Source organism: Ranitomeya variabilis, chromosome 5 (genome assembly GCF_051348905.1).
Source record: "Ranitomeya variabilis isolate aRanVar5 chromosome 5, aRanVar5.hap1, whole genome shotgun sequence".
Taxonomy (NCBI): domain Eukaryota; kingdom Metazoa; phylum Chordata; class Amphibia; order Anura; family Dendrobatidae; genus Ranitomeya; species Ranitomeya variabilis.
Window position 1 is genome coordinate 76,600,262 of NC_135236.1, and position 20,334 is coordinate 76,620,595.

General features: G+C 43.6%; 1 long non-coding RNA gene across 1 annotated transcript; it reads left to right on the forward strand.

Annotated features, from left to right (window-relative positions):
- Positions 1 to 275: 275 nt before the first annotated feature.
- On the forward strand, positions 276 to 7,895 carry LOC143773325 (uncharacterized). Its single transcript, XR_013215147.1, has 3 exons — positions 276 to 409; positions 4,192 to 4,235; positions 7,014 to 7,895. It is a non-coding gene; the product is annotated as an uncharacterized LOC143773325 (long non-coding RNA).
- The last annotated feature ends 12,439 nt before the right edge of the window (positions 7,896 to 20,334 follow it).

Below are 20,334 nucleotides of genomic sequence, written 5' to 3' on the forward strand. Positions count from 1 at the left end.
TCCTCCTCTACAAACCAAACAAAGAAAACGATGGGCTTGTTTTTATGGCCCACCTTATATTTCTTAATGCTATTATTTAGGTTTACGCACATATATTTTTTAGTAATTTGTTACAAAAACTTAAATTTGGAGATGAGGAAGAGGAGTCCATGTGGAATCTTTGGTAGAATGCCCAGTCATACATCACCATGGCAACCTGGAACTGTGGAACTTGTCATGGCAGTGTGATATGTGCAGGTAATCAGGTTTATACAATGAGCAAACATCCGTAGGGCCTGGAAGTGACTTATTTATGAGTCCCCTTAAGATGCCAATCAAATGCCCTATCAGTAGTACCACCTGGGCCGCCTTGTTAACCACCTACCAGCCAATATATGTGACCCAAGGGCAAACAAAAGGGGTTTTAAAGGTAGTTTTCCAAGTTTGTTTCTGCCAATGACAAAGATGTAAAATTTCCCTTTTTACCCAGTCTACTCCTCATTAGTCACACTTAGATGATTTTCTTCAAGTACTACATCACCTGTTGAGAAGATGACACAGTTATTCAGATTTATTAGTGAGGTGCGTTTTTTTTGAGCTGGCAGACATGTTTCATCACGGAGGAGGCACACTTGGAGCATCATTACTTTCCAGACAGGCATTGATACTTTCTAAAGCAGTCACTTGATCCCACACTATGCACATGCCTGGTGGCCATACACTTAAGATAGTTGTCTGTGGATGCTCCTCCAGCCAACATCCATTGTTTCCTATCTTCACCTCCATCATACACATGCAGCAGCTTATCTCTAAAGAGAAATATATCATGCCGATCCTTCTTTTCCTCTGCGGCTGGGGGAGAGTAGGGACATCCCAGTCAGTCCCAACTAAATTATTGGATTTTACTAAGATTTAAGTAATGTGTATGACAAACCTTAAAGAGTTTATCTCGGATTTTTTTTTACCATGTGACTAAAAACTATCAAAAACGGGTAGTTAGTTACCTGCCTGTTGTACTCGTCGCCAGCTCAGAGCGGTCACCTGCTGTTCCTGCCAAACGATTCAGCTGCTCAACATCAACAGAGCAGCTCTTCTTCTTCTGGGCTTCTCTTTCGATGGGGTACAACTACTGATTGACAGCCGGCTTCCCGCAGTCAAGCCCCATCAACATAGCAGAGCGGAAAAGAAGCCACTGCTCTGTTGATATGACGTCAGCGGAAGCCGCTGAATCACCGGCAGGAGCGGTCTGTGACCACTCTGTGCCAGCAGAGATGGGCGACGAGCACATAGGTTGGTAGTTAGGCACACTGTACAAAGAATAAGTCCCGAATAAGCCCTTTAAAGCCTCCACCTCATAGGAATGCCAATGTGATCTGTACTGTTCATTCTGTCACCTCCAGCTTTCACACTAATAAAGGCCTCAGTCTGTGGAATGAAAGGAGCATAGGCCATTCCTTCATTTAAAGAACCCTGGTGATAAATGGTTACTCAATACATTCGTTGCTTCTTGGGATCTATTGCTCTATGACAGTGTTGCTGGGGATGTGAATCAGAAAATCATGAAATGGATTGTCATCTGCTGTTTTATTTAGGTTTGTCTTTTTCTTTCCCCTCTATGTGGCGGCTATTTTTAATTTAATTTATGACATTGTCCACTAGATCTCATTGTTTTACGAGACATAACGAGACTGTTTGCAATATAATCCCTTGAGTCATCTACTGGTTGAGCCAAGAAGCAGGATCTGAGTCATCGTCTTGAATTTTGCATTGATATAGTGGATGTGTAAGGAGATGGACATATTGCCCACGTTCCTCCTCAAAGAATATGTAAATTGTCATAATATGATGTTTAAAGTGTTTTGTGACTTGTGTTAATGATGTTAATAATGTGTGTGGTTTGACAATCGGGATAGTGACAGTTAATGCTTGACACTAGCCCAGAGTAGAAGTGACAGTTTACTGATAGTTAGTCAGATAGGGCCCGGAGTGCATAGATAAAAAAAAAACCTAGGGTCCAATGTGAGCAGTGCCTCATGCTTGGGTGTCCCGTGGTGAGATGAGACCATAGGGAAAAGATAGGATGATCCGGCACAGAAGTGACTGAGAAAGTTATTTATCGGAGACGGGTTCTGCAAGAGGACGCCTAGCAGTGAGGCCCAGAATTTATAACTCCAAAAGGAAATGGGCCTAGACAGGATGGAGTGCGTGAGATGAACAAAGTGCCCCGGGAGGGAGTTCCAGAGCGTCAGCATTAGAGAAGAGAAATATCGGCCATATTGGCACCATAGCTCCACTAAGGGTAAAGAAGATGCAGAACCACGAGTTGAGTAAAGGACTCTTGCTAAAGAAAACTGTAGTGTCGAGCAGGGTTGTGGTTAAGTAGTGTGAAACAGTGAATGCAGAGGACAAGTAAAGAGAGTAAGAAGGAAAGAATGGAAACTGTGTGGAAAATACTTGGAGTTGTGAATAAATATTTATAAGGTTGTGTGCCCGCTATCTCCTGAATATATTCCCTACCAAGTTCCCGTTCAGTAAAAAGTTTATTTTTAAATGGTGGTCTTCCTTATTGAACTATCCTGGCAAACCAGCATCATCGGTTACATGCGGCCTGCACGGCCATAGTGCCCTCACAGCACAAGTCCATACACCCAGCCAGGACCCCCACTTTCATGTAACGTGCCGGGGAGCAAGAGACGAGCACCTCGCCCATAGCTACCCCACATGCCACATTACATTTGGTACATGGTTTACGTCACTTTATTTGGTTATATCTAATGGTGTATTAAGACGTGCCATCAAAGCACTGAACAACTATATACACATTGTTGATTGTTTACTGGCCTGTTTCCATGGGCCAATGAATACTGAAGGGGACAGAACAATTGTACAAATATACAAGTATATGCAGTATATTTTATACAAGTACAAAATACGGAGTGCAAACACTTGTTAACTGCAAGGTGCAAGTGGAATCGGAGTCCCGAGTAATAATAAGAGGAATATCCACTGTACACTCAGTTGATGCACAAGCACATATACCAGGTGCTGTTTTATGCCCATGCCCACAAGTGCTCTCCGCCCAGTGACTGTTTGAAAAGGGTTTCTTAAACCGAAACCCAAGGGGTAATGTTTCTCCTTGCGGAGACTGACAGGTCAAACCTGACATGCTGATGTGAGGAGACTTTTAAGAAGCAATGTTCCTCAGGGAAATATGCAAATTGCCCCTTCAAAGCCCTGACTAGAACTCATTGCCAGAGCTAGGTTATGCTGCATTGGTTAGGACATCGTTGTTTGTGGTTGTTGTGTTAGAAGGCGTTTGGTGGATTTATCTGAGACTGTTTCTAGGTTTTGGGTGTGTGCTAATTCCCCTCCTTCTACTACTTTGGTTTTACACCATCCTCCACTCCCCGCTGCATTCCTCTGTTATATGTGTGTGTATATTTGCATGATTGGTGTTTTTTCCTTTATCCCTGTTTGTATTACTTTGTTAGTTGTGTTGGTATATTACGGTACACTACTACTCTCCTCTTCCCTGAGTGGGGAAAGGGTTCAGACTGAGGGCAGATTCAGGAGCTAAGGCAAGGAACATGGCCCCGGCATCTTCACCATCAGAAGTAATTCAGGGAACAAGGCGAACTAGGGTGCCCTTAGTGTTAGGGACAGGGAAGGAGCCCCTGTTCCCGGGACACCAAACAACAGAGTCGTAACATGTATGATGAGAATTCTCTTACCCATAGTGTAATGCAATCTGCAAAGTTATCATAGAAACATAATCCCCAACGCGCGTTTCGCGTTTTTAGATCAGGCTTCCTCAGAGGGTCTAGTATATTCAGATATCCCACAGGGTTTTAAATGTTCTGAGCTCCAATCACTTGATCTGAGAACAATTGGAATACAATTTGATTGGGACACACACACAGAAACCATAAGCATGCTATGACTTTTAAAGTAATAATAACCAAAGCGCGTCAAGTGCAGCTGCATCTGCAGCTGTGATTAGAAAAAGTTGATCTGTTGGAATCACATTGATCTGCTAAAGTGTTATTTAAGTGGGAACCACTCATGAAGGGATACACATACGCTACACACTGATGTCCTAGATCCACATCTTTAGCAATTAAATCACTTTTAAATGTGCATTATTTAATATGGGCAAGCATCTGTCAAGAACAGTGAAGGGTTAACAGCCACCTGCTGAATGTTTGTTTCCAGAGTCTCCTGTCTAACCAGATAAGAAATACAAGAAACACTTAATAGTAAGTAAATAATCCTGAAGGTATGAACCAACTGAGATTCCGGGACTGGGGGGAGGGATTGTAAACTGTACTGTGTGCTCATGCCAAATATCAGGAGGCACTGATAGTAAATATGCTGCTATATGTGATGCCGAGTATCTGCGTACACTGATCATCCACACACTGAAAACTAATCTGTAGCATCTGTGTACACTCATCATCCAAAGATTTTATTACAGTCATGGTCGAAAGTGTTCTTGTAGAAAACTTGGCACTCAGGTAAATGTTGTAAGCAAATCATTATATTTTGTGCAGGCAATCCAAAAATAAAGACGACGTTTCCTTCCTAAAAGGACCTTCATCAGTCAGACAGATTGCAGTGTGCACAGGGTTACAGGCAGAAATTAATGCTCAGCATGTGCTGCATATCCTGGACCGAAACGTTTCTTTATTTTTGGATTGGGGCTGCTTATCCACCATCTGGACTATCCTGCGTTGCAATCTTTCAACAATTGTTCTCTGCCATCCACATCCAGGGAGATTAGCTACAGTGCCATGGGTTGTAAACTTCTTGATTATGCTGCACACCATGAACAAAGGAACATTAGGATCACTGGAGACTGACTTGTGTAACCTCGGGATTTTTGACATTTTTCAACAATTTTGGTTCTCAAGTCCTCAGACCGTTCTCTTCTCCTCTTTCTGTTCTCCATGCTTAGTGTGGCACACACAGACACACAATGCTAAGATTGAGCCAACTTCTCCTCTTTTTGGTTTCAGGTGTGATTTTTCATATTGTTACTTGCCAGAGGTGAGTTTGAATGATCATCACATGCTTGAAACAAAGTTGTTTACCCACAATTTTGGAAAGGTGCCAACAGCTTTGTTTGGTGTGAAAATATGTTTAATTTGCTTTTTTTTCTTTTTTTTTTTATTGTTCCAACACACAAAAAGGAAATTAACGTGTGTATAACAAAACAGGTGTAATTGAAATAATTTTCTGAGAGAAATATTTCATTTTCTGGAACAATTTCAAGGGATACAGTAGTATCTGTGTACACTCATCATCCCTACACTGCATAATAATCAGTAGTATCTGTACACACCGATAATAATTATATCACATTATAGTGATGAGCCGTATACTCTGTAGTGTATCCTATAGTGATGTACACTCTTTATAATGGTGAGCAGTATACTCTATACCAGGGGTCTTCGCAATGCGTCGCTAATGCAAGTCTATGGAGGAAAAACGCATGCTGCGGGCAACTTTGCAGGATGCGTTTTTTCTCCAAAACGACGCATTGCGACGTCCGTCAAACGACGCTAGTGTGAAAGTAGCCTAAGTGGTGATGCATTACGATGCTTGGTGTACTGTGACCTCATACCTCCCTATATACAATATGATGGCCACATAGCTCCACTATATATAGTATCATGGCTTGACATCTCCCCTGTATACAGTATGATGACCTCCACAGGTCCCAACATACAGTATGATGATCCTACAGCCAAAAACATAACAATATGAGGCCCCCACAGCCACATCCATAGTGTATGATTGCTCCACATCTCCCCTATATACTGTATGATGGCCCCACATCTCCCTACATAGAGTATGATGCCCCCACAACTTGCTCCCTACAAACACTATGGTGGCCCCACATCTCCCCTACATACAGAATGATGGCCCCGCAGTCCCTTATATATAGTATGATGGCCACGCATCTCCCTACATAGGGTATGATGCCGACACAACTCGCTGCCTGCAAAAACTATGGTGGCCCCACATCTCCTATACATATAGAATGATGGCACCGCAGTCTCCTTTATATAGTATGATGGCCACATAGTCCAACTGTGTACAATATAATGGTACCACAGCTCCTCTATATACAGTATTAAGTCCCCACAACCCCTACATACAGTATTATGGTCCCACAGCTCCCTCCCATACAGAACAATGGCTCTTAGCCTTCTTTATACAGTATAATGCCCCTCATAGCGCTTACCTCCTGCCGTGTCACTTATATTGAGTCCGGTCCTCTTGCTTGGAGATCCTTCTGGCCGGGCACAGGCAACATCAGGTGACCCCGGAAGCTGATAGCAAAAAACTGCTACGGAGCCGTGTGCTTTTGCCCCCTAGTCCATATACTGATAATAAGCACACTTTATATGATGCGCAGTATACTCGATACACTGATAAGCCTTACAATGTATAATTAAAAAAAAAAACACAAAAATTGAGCATGGATTAAGTTGGTATACATACAGCACATAAACACATGTTCACATTGGCCATAAAGTGCACAAAACCTACAAGAAACAAAGTGAGCAAAAAACCCTGCTGGAACTAAATAAGTAAAAAGCAAACGTGCATCTAAATAACCCACCACGACAAGGTAACTCCAATTGGGACGGTCCTACACTGTCTAATATTAAAATCCTTACCATGTGTCAGAGTTGACCTCAGTGTGTGAATAAGGGCAGACAAAAGGACTGAGTCCCAATCTATGGACACCAGTCTGGGGAAGCTTTCAAATGTAATCACCAGCTCAGAAAGAGAAAACACAGTAGTTTGACAATAAATGGCTTCACCCAACCACTAACCATGAGTGAAGAAAAAGTTTTGGCGTTATCATTCATATTCTCTGAATAAAAGGCCAAGAAAGCAAAAATTCTGCTCGGGTACGTAAACTTTTGAGCACCACTGTATGTGTAATGCTTTTTGCTTCACCAAGTTAAGGTCTTTTTGGCAGCACTGACAGGGCAAAGCAAAATAATTCTTCTCCTTTACAGACTTGGCCACCTACATGGGTCCTACTTGGCAGATTGTGCTGTCAGAAGGCGCGATAAGAGGACTTACAACATGGATTAATGAAAGAAAAGGATACTTTGGGCAAGAGACCAGCTAGCCCCAATATGCACTACTGGGACCACCTCCTACGGTATCCCTTAAAAATGGTGTTCATAGACTATTTATCTGTGGAAGAACATGCAAGTACCAACGGATCATCAATTATTAAGTTCACAGTGGACGTTTCCCATACTAGACTACCCAAGCTCTGTGGAGCGATTTCATATGAGTGCTCGACACAGCTGCACTCAGATCAATGAGCCGTTTCAAGTATACAGTAATCGAGGAGTTGTGCCGGCTCTTCCAGACACTAAGATGCCACTCACCACATAGTTTTCACTCTGACCACTGAGTCTAACAATAGACCGAGACTTCCTGCTCTTCTACAGAGATCAATTCTCAGCATTCACCTCATTATCATCACAGTCAGGGTTTCAATAAAAGGTAATACCTCTGTTATAAAGCTGGAAGTAGATATTACAGGATCCACTATTCACAAGAGGTAATGGCCACAGCTCACCTCCTTCCCATCCCTGCACAATGTCTTTGCTCTTTTCACATTAGTCATTGAACATGAATAATAAATTGGCACTTTCTGTTCTGTGGAGATCACTTCTCAGCTGTCATCTCTTCATCATCACGCACGGGATTACAATGAAAGGCATCAAGTACAAAAATATAACAGAGTCCCTCATTCACAATAGCTGATGATCACAGTTTCCCTCCCCACCTCTCTGTACAATGACCACTGCACAGGTCACCGAACATGCACACTAAATTCTTCCATACAAATCAATAAGGTACATCAAGATGTAAGTGTTCGAAGTCCATGTGGCTGATGTAAAGCATGTCTCTGAACTGTTAACAGAGCAGGAGTTCAGGCAAAATAGCCGTTCCCATAACTGTATACAGAAAACGCCAAAAATGTGATACTTGTCCTTTAAGGCTCCTTATATGTTGAGCACCCTTTTATGGTTAATTGGAGCTATAAAAGGCTTTGATGACAACCGAATAGTTAGTGATCGAGTTAGTTGGATACATTTTTTTTAAGCAAAATGAGGAACTTCTTTTAGCTTCCAACCTTCTTTTATGATAGGAACAGTTATAGACCATGATCCGCTGTAAGCAATTATCAGATCCTACAAGAACTAATTCCATTCTACATCATGATACGATAATACCCCAAACCCAACCAGTTGGACACATAGATACTAGTCTGCCTTGGTGTCAGTGTCTTCTCCTAACAGGTCCTCTGTCTGGTGCCCATGTTGCTCTGAGGTTCATGTCTATGTTCTCTACCACTTCCATGTATTATATATTTAGATAGTACATGTGTAACCTGTAACGTAAACTCTCCATCACACTTTATAAGTCTCTTAATATATTCCACTCTCAGGTTTGCTTTTCTCTATTTGCTAATATAGCCTGGTGAACTTTCTTCTCCTCCTCGCTTCTTCGCACCAGCCTCTTCTGATCATTCCCCTTATTTGTTTTCTTATCAATATCATTGGTAGCTCTACATATTTCCCAGTATGTGACCCCTTTCCTCCTTCTCCTGCCATTGTAACTCTCACCCCTCTCACTCTGTATCATTAATCACACGGCTTAGCTCCAACAGTGGGAAAAATAAACAGTTCAATATATTAATCCACTCAATCAACACCACTGACAGTCGGCGGGGAGAAGAAAATGGAGAGAGAAGGAAAGAAAGGAGTGCCACATTACACCTGTTTAACTACAAGTAATACAGAGTATATCATCTTCTAATTACACCTGTTAGCTACAAATACATTGCATTCTTTGCTAACATTTTTACACGCGTTTATTATACGTATATTGTGGAATTGCACATTTTGGAATTGAAAAAAAAAAATCTGCCATTATTTTTGGGTTCTATGTGATGTTCATTGCATGGTAAAAATGATGCCTTATACTTTGCTAGATGAGATGTAGTTTTTATCAATATAACTTTGGATTACATACAAGTTTTTGATTATTTTTTTATTCAGTCTGTTTTATGTCCTGGCTATCGTGGAGTGAAGACTAGAGATGAGCGAAACCGAACTTGAAAATTCAGGGTTCGTACCGGACAGTTAGTGTCCGATGCTAAACACCGAACATGGACTTCTCCCGTAAGTCCATTGCAAATTTTGGAGTTTCCGGGTAGAAGTCTGTTGCAGAGAGAGAGAGAGAATTTTATTCCAGATCCAAAGTTCTGGTCTCCTTTGTTTTCAATGGGGTTCAGGTTCTGGTTCAAGTTCAAGTACAGTTCTGGTACTCAAACTGAACTTTGGACTAAAGTTCGGGTCAGGTACTAGATCATGAACTTCCACAGGTCTACTCATCCATAGTGAAGACACACTGTGAGCTCCGCTCTCTCAAGTGTTTGGGTAAGAATTCAAGGACAGAAGAACAGAAAGGACACTATTGTAGGTGTTTGCTATAGGCCACCTGGTCAGACTGAAGATATGGATGAACTCTTTTTACATCAGATGTCTCTGTCCTCAAAAAAGTATGACATCGTGATCATGGGAGATTTTAACTATGCAGACATTTAGTGGGAATCTCAGGCAAAAGTACTGGGTCCAGAAAATTCTTATCTTCTCTTGATGACAACTTTATCTTTCAAATGGTTGAAAGGCAAACAAGAGGATCTGCAATCTTGGACCTAATTCTTAGGGTACCGTCTCACAGTGGCACTTTTGTCGCTACGACGGTACGATCCGTGACGTTCCTGCGATATCCATACGATATCGCTGTTTCTGACACGCAGCAGCGATCAGGGACCCTGCTGAGAATCGTACGTCGTAGCAGATCGTTTGGAACTTTATTTCGTCGCTGGATCTCCCGCTGTTATCGCTGGATCGGTGTGTGTGACACCGATCCAGCTATGCGTTCGCTTGTAACCAGGGTAAACATCGGGTTACTAAGCGCAGGGCCGCGCTTAGTAACCCGATGTTTACCCTGGTTACCATCGTAAATGTAAAAAAAAAACAACCGTACATACTCACATTCCGGTGTCCATCAGGTCCCTAGCCGTCTGCTTCCCGCACTGACTGACTGCCAGCCGGAAAGTAAAAGCAGAGCACAGCGGTGACGTCACCGCTGTGCTCTGCTTTCACTTTACGGCCGGCACTCAGTCAGTGTGGGAAGCAGACGGCTAGGGACCTGACGGACACCGGAATGTGAGTATGTACGTTTTTTTTTTTTTTTACATTTACGATGGTAACCAGGGTAAACATCGGGTTACTAAGCGCGGCCCTGCGCTTAGTAACCCGATGTTTACCCTGGTTACCCGGGGACTTCGGCATCGTTGGTCGCTGGAGAGCTGTCTGTGTGACAGCTCCCCAGCGACCACACAACGACTTACCAACGATCACGGCCAGGTCGTATCGCTGGTCGTGATCGTTGGTAAATCGTTTTGTGTAACGGTACCCTTACCAACAGGGAGGAAATGGTTGAGGAAGTACAGGTGGCCAGGAATTTAGGAGGCAGCGATCATGCTATCCTCGAATTTTGGATTACAAGAGAAGGAACACAAGCGAGGACTCAGACTTTAAGGCTTTACTTCGGAAAGGCAGATTTTAATGGACTCAGAAAGAGGGTAGGGAAGGTCCAATTGCTGGATGTTCTAAAGCACATAAATGTCCAAGAAGGATGGGAGATTTCGCTAAATGAAATTCTCCCCGCACAGTCTGTAACAATCCTGAAAAGAAGGAAACATTTAAAGTGACCAGGATGGATGAACACAAAACTTAATCACTTGTTAAAAAGGAAAAATGAAATGTATATCAAATGGAAAGAGGGAGGCATAGCTAAAGAAAAATATAATACTGCAGGGAATGCAGAGCAAGAGATAGAAGAGCTAAAGCCAGTAATGAAGTGAAGCTTACAAGGGAGACCAAAAATAGCAAAAAAGGATTTTTGGGGTATGTCAAAAGCAAAGGAAAAGTCAAAGACGTTATAGGATTTTTACAGATTGAAAAGGGTGAAGTGGTAAAAAATGATGTTGAGAAGGACAAACTTTTATATTCCTATTTTGCATCTGTGTTCTCTAAGAAACCAAGCGCAACATCAACTGATCTTCATGGTGCCATGAAAGGAATAAAGGTATCTACACTATCCATAAACAGAGAGATGGTCAGGGAACACTTAGCTCATTTAAATAAATTTAAATCTCCTGGTCCAGATGAATTACATCCTAGGGTACTGAAAGAGTTAGCAGAGGAAATTGCAGAACCACTAGCTAGAATCTTTTCCCAGAAGATTGGAAGAGGGCAAATGTTGTCTGTTATGGTTCTCAATGGCAAGAGAACATAGCCCAGCAAACATAGGAACTAGCTCTTGGAAGGATGGAAACTAATCTGACCATGAACTAAACCTGTCGCACAACTAACAGTAGCCGGGTAGCGTAGCCTGCGTTTTATCCCTAGACGCCCAGCGCCGGCCGGAGGACTAACTAATCCTGGCAGAGGAAAATATAGTCCTGGCTCACCTCTAGAGAAATTTCCCCGAAAGGCAGACAGAGGCCCCCACAAATATTGGCGGTGATTTTAGATGAAATGACAAACGTAGTATGAAAATAGGGTTAGCAAAATTGAGGTCCGCTTACTAGATAGCAGGAAGACAGAAAGGGCACTTTCATGGTCAGCTGAAAACCCTATCAAAATACCATCCTGAAATTACTTTAAGACTCTAGTATTAACTCATAACATCAGAGTGGCAATTTCAGATCACAAGAGCTTTCCAGACACAGAAACGAAACTACAGCTGTGAACTGGAACAAAATGCAAAAACAAACAAGGACTAAAGTCCAACTTAGCTGGGAGTTGTCTAGCAGCAGGAACATGCACAGAAAGGCTTCTGATTACAATGTTGACCGGCATGGAAGTGACAGAGGAGCAAGGCTAAATAGCGACTCCCACATCCTGATGGAAACAGGTGAACAGAGAGGATGATGCACACCAGTTCAATTCCACCAGTGGCCACCGGGGGAGCCCAAAATCCAATTTCACAACAGTACCCCCCCCTCAAGGAGGGGGCACCGAACCCTCACCAGAACCACCAGGGCGATCAGGATGAGCCCTATGAAAGGCACGGACCAAATCGGAGGCATGAACATCAGAGGCAGTCACCCAAGAATTATCCTCCTGACCGTATCCCTTCCATTTGACCAGATACTGGAGTTTCCGTCTGGAAACACGGGAGTCCAAGATTTTTTCCACAACGTACTCCAACTCGCCCTCAACCAACACCGGAGCAGGAGGCTCAACGGAAGGCACAACCGGTACCTCATACCTGCGCAATAATGACCGATGAAAAACATTATGAATAGAAAAAGATGCAGGGAGGTCCAAACGGAAGGACACAGGGTTAAGAATCTCCAATATCTTGTACGGGCCGATAAACCGAGGCTTAAACTTGGGAGAAGAAACCCTCATAGGGACAAAACGAGAAGACAACCACACCAAGTCCCCAACACAAAGCCGAGGACCAACCCGACGCCGGCGGTTGGCAAAAAGCTGAGTCTTCTCCTGGGACAACTTCAAATTGTCCACTACCTGCCCCCAAATCTGATGCAACCTCTCCACCACAGCATCCACTCCAGGACAATCCGAAGATTCCACCTGACCAGAAGAAAATCGAGGATGAAACCCCGAATTACAGAAAAAGGGAGACACCAAGGTGGCAGAGCTGGCCCGATTATTGAGGGCAAACTCCGCTAAAGGCAAAAAAGCAACCCAATCATCCTGATCTGCAGACACAAAACACCTCAAATATGTCTCCAAGGTCTGATTCGTCCGCTCGGTCTGGCCATTAGTCTGAGGATGGAAAGCAGACGAGAAAGACAAATCTATGCCCATCCTAGCACAGAATGCTCGCCAAAATCTAGACACGAATTGGGTACCTCTGTCAGAAACGATATTCTCCGGAATACCATGCAAACGGACCACATTTTGAAAAAACAGAGGAACCAACTCGGAAGAAGAAGGCAACTTAGGCAGGGGAACCAAATGGACCATCTTAGAGAAACGATCACACACCACCCAGATGACAGACATCTTCTGAGAAACAGGAAGATCCGAAATAAAATCCATCGAGATGTGCGTCCAGGGCCTCTTCGGGATAGGCAAGGGCAACAACAATCCACTAGCCCGAGAACAACAAGGCTTGGCCCGAGCACAAACGTCAAAAGACTGCACGAAGCCTCGCACATCTCGAGACAGGGAAGGCCACCAGAAGGACCTTGCCACCAAATCCCTGGTACCAAAGATTCCAGGATGACCTGCCAACGCAGAAGAATGAACCTCAGAAATGACTTTACTGGTCCAATCATCAGGAACAAACAGTCTACCAGGTGGGCAACGATCAGGTCTATCCGCCTGAAACTCCTGCAAGGCCCGCCGCAGGTCTGGAGAAACGGCAGACAATATCACTCCATCCTTAAGGATACCTGTAGGTTCAGAATTACCAGGGGAGTCAGGCTCAAAACTCCTAGAAAGGGCATCCGCCTTAACATTCTTAGAACCCGGCAGGTAGGACACCACAAAATTAAACCGAGAGAAAAACAACGACCAGCGCGCCTGTCTAGGATTCAGGCGTCTGGCGGACTCAAGATAAATCAGATTTTTGTGGTCAGTCAATACCACCACCTGATGTCTAGCCCCCTCAAGCCAATGACGCCACTCCTCAAAAGCCCACTTCATGGCCAAAAGCTCCCGATTCCCAACATCATAATTCCGCTCGGCGGGCGAAAATTTACGCGAGAAAAAAGCACAAGGTCTCATCACGGAGCAATCGGAACTTCTCTGCGACAAAACCGCCCCAGCTCCGATTTCAGAAGCGTCGACCTCAACCTGAAAAGGAAGAGCAACATCAGGCTGACGCAACACAGGGGAGGAAGAAAAGCGGCGCTTAAGCTCCCGAAAGGCCTCCACAGCAGCAGGGGACCAATCAGCAACATCAGCACCCTTCTTAGTCAAATCAGTCAATGGTTTAACAACATCAGAAAAACCAGCAATAAATCGACGATAAAAGTTAGCAAAGCCCAAAAATTTCTGAAGACTCTTAAGAGAAGAGGGTTGCGTCCAATCACAAATAGCCTGAACCTTGACAGGATCCATCTCGATGGAAGAGGGGGAAAAAATATATCCCAAAAAGGAAATCTTCTGAACCCCAAAAACGCACTTAGAACCCTTCACACACAAGGAATTAGACCGCAAAACCTGAAAAACCCTCCTGACCTGCTGGACATGAGAGTTCCAGTCATCCGAAAAAATCAAAATATCATCCAGATACACAATCATAAATTTATCCAAATAATCACGGAAAATGTCATGCATAAAGGACTGAAAGACTGAAGGGGCATTTGAAAGACCAAAAGGCATCACCAAATACTCAAAGTGGCCCTCGGGCGTATTAAATGCGGTTTTCCACTCATCCCCCTGCTTAATTCGCACCAAATTATACGCCCCACGGAGATCTATCTTAGAGAACCACTTGGCCCCCTTTATGCGAGCAAACAAATCAGTCAACAGTGGCAACGGATATTGATATTTAACCGTGATTTTATTCAAAAGCCGATAATCAATGCACGGCCTCAAAGAGCCATCTTTCTTAGCCACAAAGAAAAAACCGTCTCCTAAGGGAGATGACGAAGGACGAATATGTCCCTTTTCCAAGGACTCCTTTATATATTCTCGCATAGCAGCATGTTCAGGCACAGACAGATTAAATAAACGACCCTTAGGGTATTTACTACCCGGAATCAAATCTATGGCACAATCGCACTCCCGGTGCGGAGGTAATGAACCAAGCTTAGGTTCTTCAAAAACGTCACGATATTCAGTCAAGAATTCAGGAATCTCAGAGGGAATAGATGATGAAATGGAAACCACAGGTACATCCCCATGCGTCCCCTTACATCCCCAGCTTAACACAGACATAGCTTTCCAGTCAAGGACTGGGTTATGAGATTGCAGCCATGGCAATCCAAGCACCAACACATCATGTAGGTTATACAGCACAAGAAAGCGAATAATCTCCTGGTGATCCGGATTAATCCGCATAGTTACTTGTGTCCAGTATTGTGGTTTATTGCTAGCCAATGGGGTGGAGTCAATCCCCTTCAGGGGTATAGGAGTTTCAAGAGGCTCCAAATCATACCCACAGCGTTTGGCAAAGGACCAATCCATAAGACTCAAAGCGGCGCCAGAGTCGACATAGGCATCCGCGGTAATAGATGATAAAGAACAAATCAGGGTCACAGATAGAATAAACTTAGACTGTAAAGTGCCAATTGAAACAGACTTATCAAGCTTCTTAGTACGCTTAGAGCATGCTGATATAACATGAGTTGAATCACCGCAATAGAAGCACAACCCATTTTTTCGTCTAAAATTCTGCCGTTCACTTCTGGACAGAATTCTATCACATTGCATATTCTCTGGCGTCTTCTCAGTAGACACCGCCAAATGGTGCACAGGTTTGCGCTCCCGCAGACGCCTATCGATCTGGATAGCCATTGTCATGGACTCATTCAGACCCGCAGGCACAGGGAACCCCACCATAACATCCTTAATGGCATCAGAGAGACCCTCTCTGAAATTCGCCGCCAGGGCGCACTCATTCCACTGAGTAAGCACAGCCCATTTACGGAATTTCTGGCAGTATATTTCAGCTTCGTCTTGCCCCTGAGATAGGGACATCAAGGCCTTTTCCACCTGAAGTTCTAACTGAGGTTCCTCATAAAGCAACCCCAAGGCCAGAAAAAACGCATCCACATTGAGCAACGCAGGATCCCCTGGAGCCAATGCAAAAGCCCAATCCTGAGGGTCGCTCCGGAGCAAGGAAATCACAATCCTGACCTGCTGAGCAGGATCTCCAGCAGAGCGAGATTTTAGGGACAAAAACAACTTGCAATTATTTTTGAAATTTTGAAAGCAAGATCTATTCCCCGAGAAAAATTCAGGCAAAGGAATTCTAGGTTCAGATATAGGAACATGAACAACAAAATCTTGTAAATTTTGAACTTTCGTGGTGAGATTATTCAAACCTGCAGCTAAACTCTGAATATCCATTTTAAACAGGTGAACACAGAGCCATTCCAGGATAAGAAGGAGAGAGAGAGAGAAAGGCTGCAATATAGGCAGACTTGCAAGAGATTCAATTACAAGCACACTCAGAACTGAAGGAAAAAAAAAAAAAAAAAAAATCTTCAGCAGACTTCTCTTTTCTCTCATTTCTCTATCAATTAATTTAACCCTTTTTGGCCGGTCAAACTGTTATGGTTCTCAATGGCAAGAGAACATAGCCCAGCAAACATAGGAACTAGCTCTTGGAAGGATGGAAACTAATCTGACCATGAACTAAACCTGTCGCACAACTAACAGTAGCCGGGTAGCGTAGCCTGCGTTTTATCCCTAGACGCCCAGCGCCGGCCGGAGGACTAACTAATCCTGGCAGAGGAAAATATAGTCCTGGCTCACCTCTAGAGAAATTTCCCCGAAAGGCAGACAGAGGCCCCCACAAATATTGGCGGTGATTTTAGATGAAATGACAAACGTAGTATGAAAATAGGGTTAGCAAAATTGAGGTCCGCTTACTAGATAGCAGGAAGACAGAAAGGGCACTTTCATGGTCAGCTGAAAACCCTATCAAAATACCATCCTGAAATTACTTTAAGACTCTAGTATTAACTCATAACATCAGAGTGGCAATTTCAGATCACAAGAGCTTTCCAGACACAGAAACGAAACTACAGCTGTGAACTGGAACAAAATGCAAAAACAAACAAGGACTAAAGTCCAACTTAGCTGGGAGTTGTCTAGCAGCAGGAACATGCACAGAAAGGCTTCTGATTACAATGTTGACCGGCATGGAAGTGACAGAGGAGCAAGGCTAAATAGCGACTCCCACATCCTGATGGAAACAGGTGAACAGAGAGGATGATGCACACCAGTTCAATTCCACCAGTGGCCACCGGGGGAGCCCAAAATCCAATTTCACAACAGTTGTCCCTACCTTCAAAAAAGGAAAGAAGACGGAGCCAGAAAATTACAGGTCAGTGAGCCTTACTTCTATACCAGGAAAGATCTTTGAACAAATTATTAAACAGCATGTAGGTAAGTACTTGGATAAGAATACAGTAATTAACCAGAGCCAGCATGGGTTTGTAGCAAGCAAGTCATTCCAGACTAATCTAATTTCCTTCTATGATGGAATCACTGACTGCGTGGATCAGAGAAATGCGGTAGATATAGTATATATTGACTTCAGCAAAGCATTTAATAAAGTATCTCATACTATCCTTATTGAAAAAATGACCAAGTATGGGATTGACAAAGCTACGGTTAGGTGGACTCAAAACTGGCTCAGTGATAGTAATAGTAATAAAAGTTTGCACATCCAATTGGAAAAGTGTTATAAGTGGGGTACCACAAGGCTCTGTCCTAGTTCCAGTGTTGTTCAATATTTTTTTAAATGATCTAGATAAGGGAACTCAAGGTAAACTAATCAAATTTGCAGAAGATGAAAAGCTAGGAAGGATAGCTAACACAAGAGAAGACAGAGAAAAGATTCAGAAGAATCTAGATAAGGCTAGTTTCACACTAGCGTTTTGAGGAGCTGCGGAGGGCTGCAGACTTTCTCCGTGAAGCCCCGCCGTCAGCCGCACCTCCGCCGCTAGCTCCGCCTACTTCTGCATGCGGCCTGCGTATCAATCTTTAACATTAGGTATCCAGGTCGTGCGGCTGTACAGATTAGATATTAGAAAAAACTTTTTGAAAATGAGGGTGAACAATGAGTGGAACAGGCTGCCACGAGAGGTGGTGAGTTCTCCTTTAATGGAAGTCTTTAAACAGAGGCTGGACAGACATCTGTCTGAGATGGTTTAGTGAATCCAGCATTGAGCAGGGGGCTGGACACGATGACCCTTGAGGTCCCTTCCAGCTCTAACATTCTAGGATTCTATGATTTTATAAACCTCTGCATCTTCAATGTATGGCTTTTCAATCTCACCTTCTCATCTGCCTTGGGCAGGAGAAAAAAAGTTGCCCTCCAAAGAACTGGTGCAGTTGATTCTGTATCACTTAGACTAGATATACAATGCTATTTCTCAAGAAGCTGGTCACTATTACTAACTTGCTGCCACCCTGTTGTGTGCCGTCTGCTGTTGCTCCACAGCATTGCCCTGAGACCAGAAGGTAACCTCAACAGAGGCTTACCAGAGTATTTAATCAGGAAACCACAGACACTTTTGGATCATGTAGTAGAACAAACTCAATCCATGTTGAAGTTCTCAGACCCATCTCAAGAGGTTGCTGCTTCTCTGTGGATGGAGGCATCTCGTGGGGGGTTGCCATCTTGCCTGCCATTTCTGCTCTATTCCTCTCTAGGCTACAGGTAACAAGATTACAGGGGACATGGCCTACGTGGGTCCCAGGTTAGCCACTTCCCTTAACACAGGCCTTTCAGATCCACCCAATATGGTGATACAGGCACATACTGCCTGCACAATTTCCAGAGTCACAAATGTTAAGAGACATAATACTGATTATGAGAAATGGGGCTGACTTTCTCACATCAAATCACTGATGTCTAGGAATGAAATTGAGGATTATGTTACAAGTCTGGAGGCTACATACAGATATGAAGTTAGTTCCTTCAAAGCCAGACTTTTCCAATTAGACAGATGAATCTCCTCCACAAACAATTCCTCCTATGTGGCCTCCAGTCAAATATTTGCTCAACATAATCAATTGGAATCACACTTACAGCATATCAAGAACCTCTGCAGGGCAATGTATGACTGAAAATCACTACCAATACTATAAGGGTATGTGCACACGTCCGGATTTCTTGCAGAAATTTCCTGCAAGAAATCTGCATTTTTTTTTTTGTGGTTTTTTTCCGTTTTTTTTAGCATTCTGCAAGCGTAATTAGCTTGCAGAATGCTAAAGTTTTCCAAGCGATCTGTAGCATCGCTTGGAAAACTGACTGACAGGTTGGTCACACTTGTCAAACATAGTGTTTGACAAGTGTGACCAACTTTTTACTATAGATGCTGCTTTTGCAGCATCTATAGTAAAAGATAGAATGTTTAAAAATAATAAAAAAAATGCTTATACTCACCTGCAGACAGCTGATCTCCTCACCGGCGTCCGTTCCGTATAGCTGGTGTGTGCGCGCAGGACCTTCCATGATGTCGCGGTCACGTGAGCGGTCACATGACCGGTCTTGACCAATCACAAGACGGTGACGTCATCGGCAGGTCCTTCACCGCACACCAGCTACAGGAACCGAAGCGACAGCGTGCAGTGGAGAGGCGGGAAGACATCGAAGGTGAGTATAGGACTATTTTTTATTTTAATTCTTTTTTTTTGACCAATTATATGGTGCCCAGTCCGTGGAGGAGAGTCTCCTCTCCTCCACCCTGGGTACCAACCGCACATGATCTGCTTACTTCCCGCATGGTGTGCACAGCCCCGTGCGGGAAGTAAGCAGATCAATGGACTCCCAGGTGTGCGGAATCCCCTGCAATTCCGCATTTTAATGAACATGTTGCTTTTTTTTCCGCGATGCGATTTTTTCGCGGAAAAAAAGGCTACATTTGCACAAAAAATGCGGAATACACTGAAAATAATGGGAGGCATATGTAAGCGTTTTTTTCGCGTTTTTATCACGTTTTTATAGCGAAAAAACGCGAAAAAACCGTGAAAAATACTGAACGTGTGCACATGGCCTAAGAATCAGAGGTTTACATGAGCCCCCAGTTACAGAAAATCTCCCTCAAATCCTCCAGACCATCTTCAGCAAAATGTTAAGCATTTACATTTCTGTCCACATCACATCATGTGTCTTCTACACCATCAACAAACTGAGGAAAAAAGTCATGCGTAAAGCACGAACCAAAGACGATACTGCATTTCAGGGGACTGATCTGCAATTGTTGATGGACCTTTCAAGAGCTATTTTGCCACAATGCTTCTATGGCCTCTCCTGAAGACTCTTAAGGTACCGTCACACTAAACGATATCGCTAGCGATCCGTGACGTTGCAGCGTCCTGGATAGCGATATCGTTTAGTTTGACACGCAGCAGCGATCAGGATCCTGCTGTGATATCGCTGGTCGTTGAACAAAGTTCAGAACTTTATTTGGTCGTCAGACCGGCGTGTATCGTCGTGTTTGACACCAAAAGCAACGATACCAGCGATGTTTTACACTGGTAACCAGGGTAAACATCGGGTTACTAAGCGCAGGGC